The sequence below is a fragment of the Cryptomeria japonica genome, chromosome 6, assembly GCF_030272615.1.
Source record: "Cryptomeria japonica chromosome 6, Sugi_1.0, whole genome shotgun sequence".
NCBI classification, from domain to species: domain Eukaryota; kingdom Viridiplantae; phylum Streptophyta; class Pinopsida; order Cupressales; family Cupressaceae; genus Cryptomeria; species Cryptomeria japonica.
The window spans coordinates 276,559,011-276,571,862 of record NC_081410.1 but is presented as its reverse complement, the minus strand read 5'-3'; the positions used below and the strand labels follow the sequence as shown (position 1 = coordinate 276,571,862).

Here is a 12,852-nt window from a genome sequence, read left to right as displayed (position 1 = left end):
TTTATCCTGTGAAGTTCACACTATTACATTGGGGGTTTGCACCTTGTAGAACAAGTAGCATTGCATCCTGTGAAGTTTGCACTGGGTGTGGGAAACTTTATTGATTGACACCCATAGCACAAGCAGCCTTGCAGCCTATGAGAATCACACTCTTAGTAACACTGCAGTTTCTCACCTTATAGCAGAAGCAATTCATAGCTTTCCTAACACTAGGAGTTGTGCCTTTGGTGAACTTCGCAAATCTTATGAATGGCACCACAGATCAGATTTTTACAAATTGGTCTCACAAGCACTACTAGAAAATCCACTTCATTGACTGTTTCCATGTAGCTAACTTAATTTAACTTCACATTTCTATCTCAACAACATCCAAAGTAATTGAAATAGTTGGAACAAGAAAACACCATAAAAAGATTCAAGCTAACCAAGTAAAACTGATATGAAGCAAATAATGGAAATTTTTAAATTTTCTGTATGAAAATATGAGACAAGGATTTATTCAGGAGGGGAAATCCTGTTGGAAAGGAAACCCTTGCTCATTAATTTTTTTGAAGTTGTACAGTAAGATCTCTCTTATGATACTTGAAGGATTTGAAGCATAGAATGACTTGAACAGCAAAAAAAAGCTTAGTAAAGAAGATATGGTACTCTCTATTAATAGAGGAAGACTAGGAGTCATTTGTAACTCCATCACTGTATGTTCATAGTTTCCCTAATCCCATGTGTGAGGGAGTGAATGTGAGCTTGGTGTCATAGGATGTACATTTGAAGTTGTAGCATCGTAAAATTGTATCCGCATACAATTTCGCCCTCACCTAGACCTCACCTTGGTGCTTCGTCTTCCGATGCCCAATGACTATTTTGATTCTGCTCACACCACCTCACAAACCCATATTTTCACTTTCTCTCCTATCTCTGCCCCAAATCTGAGTCCTGATTCTCAAGACCAAGGCGCCCAACACCCTGGTCCTCTCAATCAAGGCCCAAATGTGGTCCTCACAACAGTCACATCAAGTGAGTGGGAAATTAGATCCCGTGTCGGCCTACTACGAAAATTCAAATAATTTTCGAGCAGTTAGGTATAAAAGGAGGTTTGTCTCTCTCATTCGAAGTTGAAGCCTAAGAAATCTAGTAAGCCATCTAATGATCCTAAATTCAATTCAAGTGAGCAAGTAATCAGACATTCGTCAAGCATTGGAGAAGTAAAGTCAAGTTCAAGCATTCAAGGTGGCATCCATGATCAACCTTCTATGAAGACATTCTACAATACATCCTAAAACCCTTGCATGAGGATTCAAGCAAGCTTCATCAAGGTATACATTTCAATTACAAGCATTTAATTTCAAATATGGCCTTTCCCTCAAAAGGAAAGCATTTTGCTGCAATTTTCATTACAATTATTACTTCAATTTCAAGGTTAATTCCTAAACCGGGGTTTGACCCAAGGTAAACCCCTATCCTTTTTCCCTCTCTTTTTGTGTGTAGGGAATTGACTCAGGAGCTGTACTCAGAGATTTCGATAGAGTTGATGATGACGAACAGGTTCAGATTTCGACAAAGCGAAAAGCGGAGGACCAAGGCAAATCCCAGCTACCCAATCCCCCAAAATTAGTCTGAACTTTCGGAAACAAGTTCTGATTCTCTTCTTCTCCCATCCTTGTCTGTGGCTCTGTTTGATACCTATAGCAATCTATTTTCACTGGTTTATCTCAATTATCCATTGCTTCATCCTAAATCATACAATTCAATTCCAGTTTCACCTAAAAGAGGGTGAGAAACTAAAACCAATGAATCTAATAAAAATTTCAGCCCCTTCCTATTTGGTTTGTGGCTAGATCTATTGGATTCACCCTTCTTTCAATGTATTGGTCCCTTAAGTAAGATTAGTGGTTTTATCATCTTATTTGGTGAAAAGCTAATTTTGACACCAAAACAAAAGTGTAACTTGAAGATTTTTTTTGTGAAAATACAAACGAGTCGTAGAATATATGTGGCACCTCATATATTGTCTTATTATATGAATTAAAAATTCATGTGAGAAACATTAACTTAGGAGCTATGGTTTAACTTGAAATTGAGGTGAAATTTTTGAATTGTAGTAAGCCCACATCGTTTTATATATTTTTTTCAATATAGAAAATGCAAATACAAGTCCATGCGCTTTCGGATCACCAAGTTCCTAGTGTGGGCAAAGTAAGAGCATATGGCGTTTTGGACAACACACATTCTATCTAGATGAATGTGTTGGGAAATAAACAAGTTCAATACCAAAGATTGTGAAAATCAATTTCTATCCAATAAACTAATCAAAGGATGAGATTCAAGGCTTGGATAGCAGCAACATGAAAATCTGAAACTCATATGCAAATCTGAAAATCAAGCTACCGTAATTGTGGAAAACCCATAATTAGAGCCTTCTTCTTTATGATGCCAAAAATCAGTCTGTTAACCATGCTTAATAAACCTATCTTATGTGAACTTATAATGGCAATAAATAATGATTAACTTTTGCTTAATATAACAGCAATAAGCATAAATCAGCAACATAACATCCACACATAACAAAGGATTTACTTGGAGAAACCCTTGCGGGAAAAAACTCTACCAAGAAGAGAGGACAAGCTTATTAACAACAATAAAAGTGCTCACAATACAATCACTTCTATTCTCCTCTTTGCCTCCACCATATCAGCACTTATGTACATGTGAGCAACCTCATTATGCCTCCCATCTGTCCTTCATTCCTGTAGAGAAAACTACATTCAACTATTCAACATTCTATTGCAAAAAAAATCTACATCCAAATTTATAGAATGGCAAGACCTCCAAAACCACCAATAAAGGTTCCCAAAGAAGGCTCTTCATTACTCACAACCACAACCCTTGGAATGCCTCCACAAAACTCGATTGACATTGGTTTATCTTCCAATACCTTCCCTCTAAAATGGACACCTAAAATTGCAAGATTAAACATTACATTATATGTAAAAAATGACTGGAAACCAAGAGACACTTGTTGCCTCTTCCACACTCCCACTTGGAGAAGCCCATAGGTCACTCTTTTTCCACTTTCTTAAGTCATTAAATATCTTATTCTAGACATCCATAAGTGGCGAAAACTATTTTAAATATTTGTGTTCACAACCCACTTTTACCGCTTCTAGTGTAACCCATCACCCCTTATGAATGTATTACAAACAATGGTGAGAATTACATATTACAAATTATTTTCCCAATACATCCTAAGTGGCTTAGGACACGGATGTTGGAACCATGTCATAGGATTTACAAGGTAGATGGCACCTTAATCCTAACAGAATGCACTATTCAAATGTAAGATGGCAAAACGACCAGAGCATGCAAGCAATATAGTTGACCCAAATCAACACCTCTTCAGCAAACAAGCATGCATAGAGAATGCAGAGCCATTACAATTAAATCTGATCAAGGCAAAATGTTTAATTACATGCGGACCCGATTAGTGCCAAAATGGGCTTGAAATGCAGAGGGGTCTAGCAATGAAGCAAGACCTTTAATGATAAATGTATTCACTAGCGGTATACCGTCCGGTTTACAATATCTTGAACATGAAATGGACAGTGCTCTAGTGGTATTACCATCCAAAGTCACAATAATATGAACATGGAATGCGCTAACTACAAATGAGAATGATATTGATAAGAGAAGCTAGTTGCACACACTAATAATGTTATTCAAAATGATGAACACACCATTGCATATACATAAGTTAGTTCATAAATCATAGGTTGATGTCATACCATTCCTGGACTCGATAAACTAAAGTGGACTGCCAAAGAGGGCTGAAGGATGATGTAGAATGCTAATTGAAGACCTCCAAACTCACTGAAAATTACTCAATCATCATATCAGATTGTTTGGGTCTTAAAATTGCCTTCAATCCACCATATTTAATACCCCAAACCAATGTATAACCACCATTTAACTCTAGGATAACAACACTGCTGTATGGCCCAATATGTAGAGAAAAATCTCTTCGAAATAACTCTGTTTATTGCTGCAGCAAACAGTATAGCATGAAATAAGGTAGTATGACCCTCTCAAAGCTCCAAAAATCACTCCTAAATTCAAGCTAGAACTTGGATAATAAACACTAATAAAACTTACATACCAAAATCTCTCAAAACATAAAAGATCTCCAACATCAATAGAAAATTGGAAAAAACTCAGCATTCAACATAATGGTGATTTCTGGATGAAATCACTCAGCCAGCTAGATGGTTTTTGTCTTTGAAATTGGTTTCACCAAAGAGTTTTTTGTCCTTAGGAAAACTAGAGAACTCATATTCTTTCACCGAAGCAAATGTAATGAATAAGCAGTAACCTTTCTTCTTAAGATCCAAACTCCTTTTATAAATTTCTTTTGAGTTATTTTAGGAAAAAAGTGTTTTTGCTTTTTCATTGTTTTTTTCTTTTTATTGCTTTTTTGAAAATACAATTTAGCCCTTTTTACCTTTTCATTAACTTTTTTTTGAAAAAACTATTTTTCCTTGATAAAATAATATCAAAGTTACCCGGGGACGCGTCCCCGACCTGAAAACCCCCGTCCCCGTCCCGGGGACGTTTCGGGGACTTGGGGACGGCCAGGGGACGTTTCCCCCCATCCCCAAATTGTCCTGCATTTTGAGGGGATGTCCCCGAAACGGGGGGACGCTTGCCCTAGCTCTGGGGGATGGCTGGGGACGGCTGGGACGTCCCCAATCCGTCCCGGGGACGGCTAGATGTCCCCCATATCTAAGGCCATTAAAAAATATTAAAAAAATAAAAAAAGTTGTATTTTCAATTTTTAAATTTTTTTTTCTAATATGCCCCTTATTAATTCAAATTGTTATTAAAAATAAAAAAAATTAAAAGATAACATTAATTAAATTTTAAATTTATTAATTTAATTCATAATTTTGACAATGAAACTATATGGCAGCAGTGTAGCCTTTGGGCATTTTGACACAGAGATTAGAAAATCGCTCAAAAATCGCCAAACTCGGTGAGTCAATAGAAAAATAACACCCAACGCCTTTGTTAAAGAATAAGATTTTTTGGCCTCGCGGGGTGCTGCCCCTCGATCTCGCCCTGAATCGCGACGAGGAGCGCTACCCCCAAACCCCTGTTGAAAAATATGGGGGGAAACTGCGTCGATAGAAGTAGGGAAAATTTAACCTCTTTGTTTTGACATTTTGTATGTTATTTCTTTAATATCTATTATGATATGCATATTGACAATGTGAATGAATTGAAATTCTAATTTATGAATGCATAATTGCATATTGTCTATTGAGTATTAACAATGTTGTATGTTCAGAATTTACATTCTAAAATGTTTTCAACTTTTCATAGTATCATATACATGCTATATCCATGTTTTATTGTTTTCATATGAATATAATGTATGTATGCATGCTTTATCCATGTTTTCATATGAACATTTAGAATTTTGAAATTTTCCTATATATTTTAAATTTTTCCTGTATTTTATATAGCCGTCTCCTTTGACGTCCCCAAATTTGGCAAAAAAATTTGCCGTCCCAGAAATGCTTCCCACCGTCCCCTGCCGTCCTCGTCCCGGAAACTCGGGGTAACTTTGAATAATATTAAGCATCCTTATGACCAGTTTTCATCACCTTGAGCTTGTTGACACTAAATTTGAAAACTTAAAAACACTTTTTAAATAATTAAATATAAGCTATTAATTAAAATATTAATGAAAGGTACCCTTTTTGACAATATAATAAGATTTGGGTCACTAGATCATATTAGGTGAAGAGGTGCTTGTGTGGGGTATTTAAGAAGGTAAATTGGTGTTGTTAGAAGCAAAGAAATTATAATGAATATTATTTGAATAAGAGCAGATCTAGAGCAGAGAAATATGAAGAGTATTTCAGATTTGTTTTGAAGCATATTGGAGCAGATCTATGGGACATATTGGAGCATATGTTTGAAGAACATTGGAGCAAATTTATGAGATATACTTGAGCAGATTATGAGCAGATTTATGGAGGATTTGTGAACAGGTTTATGAAGAAGTTATGAGCATATGAGCAGATTTATAAGAAGATTATAAAGGCAGATTTATGGCAGATCTATAGAGAGGAGTCTATGGCAGAAATATATGTGAAAGCACTGCAGTCAGATTTGTGGAGGAAAGTATTGCATCATCATCAAGTAGATTTGTAAAGAAGAGCATTTGTATGATAACCGTTGGATCATCTACAAGCAGATATGTGAAGGAAAGTATATGTACTTTCAGATTTTGTGAAGACAGTATAATCCATTGAAGAATTCAGAAGTTGGTGCTTCCTAAAAGAAAGATTGATGTCCTCGCTAAGTTGGTTCTTAACTGTTGCAGTTGGTGCCTGCAAACTGAGGGGATTGGTGTTTCCTATGGGCTGGTGCCTACGAAGTTTGTAAGACAAGTTTATATAAATGATGTTTTGCCATGGTTTTCTCTTGTAAGGCTTTCCATGTAAATATTGTGTTCATACCAGATCTTGTATGGTTATGATTATGGTGGTTGATTAAGTTATGCAAAAGTATAAGTTAGTATTATACTGATTTACCCATCGCCCCCCCCAACCCCCTCAGTATAATCGTGTTCTCATCAACACAATTTGAGGCAAAGGATATCACTACTATAGCATTGGATAGAGGTAAGCGTCAGGGAGATTGAGCTTAGAGTTAGTGCCATGGTGTGTACTACAAAAATATTTACTTTCCTTACAAGCCTCGAGGAAGAAAAAGGATTGTTTCACTCTTAGATTTGGATTAGTGGACAGCCAACACACTTCATTGTCAACAATGAAAATAAGAAATTAAGTTTTGTTGAAGTAGTTTGGAGATTGAATTTGTTTTGATACCTCACTCGCAACCATATTCCATTGTTTAGTTTAGCACAAGCTTTAAGAAATGTGTTAGTTATGTCAACCATAGATGACATATTTGTCAAGTCGGTGAGTACTTGCCGAGTAAACCAAAAAATGATTAATTGCTTGTTTTTACTTTCTAGAAAGACTTGCTGACATTCTAGTGAGTACTCACCGGTTTTTTTGGCAAGTACTCTCTAGAAAGTTGGCGAGTTCGACACAAAAACTCGCAATTGACAACATTAAAGTGTTTTGAGTAAAAAAAGACCCCAAAATGAAGCTCATTTTTGCTTTGCAAGGCAAAACAACACACCCAATGCATCTGCTAGTTCAAACACAACATTTACAACACTTTTGCATGCAGGAGAGAAGATCGAAAAGGAATTTTTGGCGAATTTGGAAGGCAAATTTGAAGCAGAAGTCAGTTTTTTTTAAAACATTTTACTTCATTTTGGCTGCAAAATCCAGCATTGAGGCTAAATTTTTTTTCATCATTTTTTAAACTGAGTAGTATTTTTGCATTTAAATGCCAAAAAATTGGATTCATCACCATTTTTTGATGATTTCTTTTGACTTTTTTACTGAATTCACTATTTTTTTGCATACAAAACTTATTCTTTTTGTTGACCTTTTTTTAAAATGTTGAGAATCTTTAGATTATATTAAATTTTTATTGATTTAAACTAATTTTATTGTGATTTTTAGTGATTTTATGTTGAATTTAGGTTAATTTTTTTAATTTAAAAATTAAAACATTTTGCTTTCACTTTTTATGTGTAGGTTAAATACATCATATAATGACAAATAGAGAAGCTTTTGGATCAAGCTCAGCCTTAGGCTCCACCCCATTTGTGCCACTGCTAATAACAAGCACTTGTCTTATTGGAGCTAGAGACCCTGCTTGGAAATATGCCCGCATTAGATGTCATGGAGGCATAAATCGCCTCAAATACCATCTTGTAGGCATTACTCATCGTGATGCCAAGTCCTATCTCTATAGGATTGAAGATGTAAAAAGAAAGATGAATGCCTTCATTCATTACCAAAAGAGAAAAAAATGCATAAGGAAAAGACAAGGGCAGCCATAGTAGCATCCATAGCTAGTGGTCATGGTGCTCAAGTGCAACCAAAATTAGACGAAGATACAACATGCGACACGTGAAGGTATAGCGCGCTCTCTTCATTGTTCACTCATATGAAGCAAATCTACCTCCACTTCATCTACTTCAAGTAGAGTGCCAACGCTTAAACTTGCAGACACGCCACATAGTCTTTTATGCCCATAATGGAGCACAACCATCATTGGAAGCTACAGGGTGGAATAGGGAGGTGTGTGAACATGCAGATATAGTATGTGTTGATTTTTGATACACTACATTCCTTTCAATGTGGTGAGTAGTTCTTGTTGGTAGAATTTGGTAACTACATTGACAATTGTTGGGAAAGGCAAGGTGTCTTCTCGTAAAGACTTGGCTGGAAGGTTAGCTAATTTATGCTAATTTATTACTTAGAGCAATTTATGTTCAATTCTAGGCTAAATTTGTGTTCATTAATCTATAGTAATTTATGTTGAATTTAGTGAAAAATTGATTGAACAAAATAATCAGGTAACTTTATTCAATTGTAGAGCCGTTTAAATAGGCAATTACAAGCGGTGATGTTTCTAAAATGAAACAACTACTAAAAATAGAAGCCAGAAATAGAAAACTAAATAAAAGTAAAAATTACACTAATGACCATTAAAATACTAATTAAATATTCTAATACCCTCCCTTAATGGTCATTCTATCTACTAAATACCCTACAGAAGACATTGCAGGTCTTTTGATCACAAATAGAAAGAACACTCTGCTGTGGCGGAGACCCTCCATGGATCTGCAAAGTGTTAATGACCAAGAATACCAGAATCCATCCAACCTGATGTTGGGTAACCAAACTAAAACTTGAAACCAAGATTTTGAGGAAAAATCAGAAAACCCTCCAAAACTGAAGATACAAATCATCATTTTTTGTGGAAAAAATGGTAAAAACCCTGAAACGTCGCACGGTAAAACCCCAAACATCATGCGGTAAAATGCTAGTTCTCATGCGACGAGACACCAAACATCACATGGCATAACATCAGACATCACATGGCAAAACAATAGACATCATGTGGTAAAACAACAAACCTCATGCAGCGAAATAGCAGACATCACGTGGTAAAACAACACTCCCTGATTTTTGAGGAAAAAATCAAGCAAAACCCTCCCATGATTTTTTGTGGAGAAAAATCAGAAAACCCATCCGATGACAAAATCAAAAAGCATAGAAGGTTGATTCCTCTTCAAAACGCTTTACAACATGAGCCTGCACTTGCTTCTGAGACCCGCCTTGGTTGGACTTTTAATCATCCAACTTCTTTCTGCAGAATTTTTGGATATGCCCAAGTCCACCACAATAGTGACATGTGAATCTTTGCGTGAACCCCTCCTTAGAGTTGTGCTGCCCTTTTTGCGTGTACTTGCCTTTACCGTTGTCCTTCGCATTAAACGCTTGTTCCACACTAACATTGTTCCATCTTTCTTGTTGCAGAACCTTGCTGCAGAGATCAAGAAACTTCAGATCAACACTAGTAGAAGAGATATTAATCGTGTCAATGAAATGCTCATAAGAGTGGGGTAGGCTTTTCAGCGTGATCACTACCATATCCTCTTCCACCATGGTTCAACCAATAGCTTCCAACTGGTCACGGATCTCCTTGATCTTCGTAAGATGTGCCTGGATAGATGTCTTTTCATCCATCATGATAGAAAACAGCATATTCTTCAAAAAGAAAGCTCAACTCTTGTCCAATGTTTCATGAAGATCCTTTAAGAGATCCCAAATCTCTTTAGCTGTTTTACCTGAAGGCACTTGAGGGAGTTGATCATCTGTGATTGAGAGTTTTATAAGCATGAAAGCCTCGCGATTCTTCGCATCATGTTTGTCTTGATCGTCATCGGTTGTTGTAGGACGAGATTCCTTGCCCAAAACAATTTGTTCAAGGCAACAATACTCAAAAATTGAGAGCATCCTTTGCTTCCAAGTATTATAGTTCTGGCCATTGAACTTCTGACTACTCTCCAACATGACATTTGTTAAAGATGCCATCCCGTTTTCTTATACACGAAAAACTAGGACAAAATCTGATTTTTCTGTCAAAAAACAGCAAAAAACTTCAACAGCTTCTGGTACAAATTCTGAAAAATTTGGAAATAGATGCAAAGCTTTGGCATGAAACCCAAGGCACTGAAAAAAACAAAAATTTTCTGTGAACCCAAATTTTTCCAAAAACCTTGAAAAATTTGAAAGTTGTATTTTTTTTCTTTTGAAAAAACAGAATAAAAAAATAATCTATTGCACCCTCGGATAAACATAGAAACTCTAGCCAAAAATCTCAAAAAAATCGCGCGGATCGCACACTCAAAAAAGTACTACTGCCCAAAAAATCGCGAGCACTAGAATAAACATCTGTCGATTGTGCTCAGAACCGACAAAACCCGCGTTGTCTATTGCGGAAATCAGACGCAAAAAAAATGCGAATGCTTGAATTCGCAAGCAAAAAAAAACAGATAATACCTTAGAAAATCGCGAAAAAATTGCGGCTGTCAAACCCTAATCCGCGACCGCCGTCGGAAGTATGCAGGTCGCGGAAACCCGAAAAACACGGGCATAAAAACTGCCGACGCAGGAGAAGAAAAAAAATCGTGAAAATATCGTGCTGCGATTTCATGAAAAATTTGATGTAGAAGGAAGTCGCACCACTGTTGGTCCAGAAGGCGTGAAAATTGTGTTGCACAAAATACAATCGGTGCTGAAAAAACAAAAAAAGAACACGTAGATTGCGTTTGATAGCCTTGCGTCGAGAGAAAAACGCGAGCAGACGAAAACAAAATCCACGCCCAAAAATCCTCCTTCAGTCACGAAAAACTCCCGCGATTCTTAAAAAACCCTTTGGCAAAGAAAACCAGACAAAAAACAAATTTGCCCTAGCCGCACAGAACAAAACATGAACCCTAGCTCGTGAAATTGAATCAGCAATTAGATTTTTTTCATAAAAAAAATCTCTTAAAAAAATTTCTGGAAAATTATTTCCAAGTAGAAGGGCACGAAAAAATTTCTTCAGGCTCGTCCCGCTCTGATACCATGAAAAATTGACTGAACAAAATAATTAGATAACTTTATTCAATTGTAGAGCCGTTTAAATAGGCGATTACAAGTGGTGATGTTTCTAAAAAGAAACAACTGCTTCTAAAAATAGAAGCCAAAAATAGAAAACTAAATAAAGCAAAAATTACACTAATGACCATTAAAATACTAATTAAACAATAATTAAGTATTCTAATATTTAGGCTTTTTTTATGTTTAAACTTTAAAATTTTATACTTTCACTTTGTACTTGTAGGTTGCTCCTGAATGCAACCAAAAGGGCAAGGCTAATAGTGAAAGAACAAAAGAAGCAATGGAAAAAAAAATTGCTTCACTATTCTTTCAAATGGGTGGACGATGGAAAAAATCGCACCATTATCATTTTTTTGATAGGTTCAAATCGTGAAATGATTTTTTTGAAATCGGTGGATGCCTCTAACAAGGTAAAAAATGTAGGAACATTATGTGTAATTTTGGAGGAAGTTGTCATGGAGGTGGGCATTGAAAATGGTACAAATCATCATTGATAATACAACAACATATGTGGTGGTTGGGAGATTGCTCCAAGACAAACATAAACACTTTTTTGGATACGTTGTGTAGCACATTGTCTTGACTTCTTTTGGAGGACATGGACAAACTTTATTGGGTGACACCAGTTGTAGATGATGCAAGGAGCATAACAAAACATATCTACAATCATCTTTGGGTTCTTAATTTGATGAGAGACCACAAACAATGCAAAGAGGTGGTAACATCGGGTGTACAAGGTTTGCAACAATTTTCCTAATATTGCAAAGAATTATTGGTTCATTGATTTATTGGAAACAAATGTTTGTGAGTCAAACATGGCTAGACTCATCTTATTCAAAGAAGCCTAAAGGAGAGAGGGTTGCAAGCATAGTTTTGCCAACCTTTTCGCATAAAAAGCTATAGAAATCATGAAGATAACCTCAAAACTTTGAATTTAAATTCAAATTCAAATGGATTTTTTTTCTTTTTTTTAAATTAAGTCTTTCATTATAAATTTGTAACTTCAATGTTTTTGTATTTGTAAATTGTAGGTGTTGAAGCCTTAGGTTAGAGTTCTTTGTTTGGTAGATGGAGATCAAAACCTAATGGGGTATGTTTATGAGGCCATGGATAGGGCCAAAGAGTCCACCATAAATTATTACAAGGGGGCATCCTTAGATTTGATCCCATTTAGGAGATTCAATAGGAGGTGGAACAATCAATTTGACCAACCCATCTAATGAGAGCCATTTACATCCCATTTCATTTAATATGTTAGCCTTTTTTGTATGCCTTAACACTCAACTTCATATTCCATTTCAGTACTGTTGTCATTTTATGACACCCTTGGTTCATCAGTAAGAACTGATCAGAGATATGTTCCATGGACCAGGGCTGCCCCAGTTGATCAAGGATAAAAGCAGCGGAATCATGGTTTGAAGTGTTGCCTTGTCGAAAGTTCCTAGGCCCTCTTTTTCTCTTCCCCCAGAACTCCGGGACCCTGAGGTTCTAAAGTTCTTTGCCTTAGCCGTTTTCTTTCCTGCTCCGGAACCTCAAGGTTCCGAAGTTCCCTTCCTTCCCTTAGCTTTTCTCCAGTTTCTCCGGAACTCCGGAACCCCGAGGTTCCAAGGTTCCTTCCCTTTGCTGCCTCTTTCTTCCTATCCCGAAACTCCGAAACCCCAAGCTTCCGAAGTTCCTCTCTTTCATTCCCTTTTTCTTCTTCTCTCCGGAACTCCGGAACCCCGAGGTTCCGAAGTCCTCTTCCTCGCTTCCC

At 36.5% G+C, this 12,852-nt stretch overlaps 1 protein-coding gene across 1 annotated transcript in view; it reads left to right on the top strand.

The window, feature by feature from the left end:
* Positions 1-12,852, top strand: part of LOC131062625 (protease Do-like 10, mitochondrial) — a 99,137-nt gene that overhangs the window by 68,512 nt on the left and 17,773 nt on the right. The window lies entirely within an intron of this gene.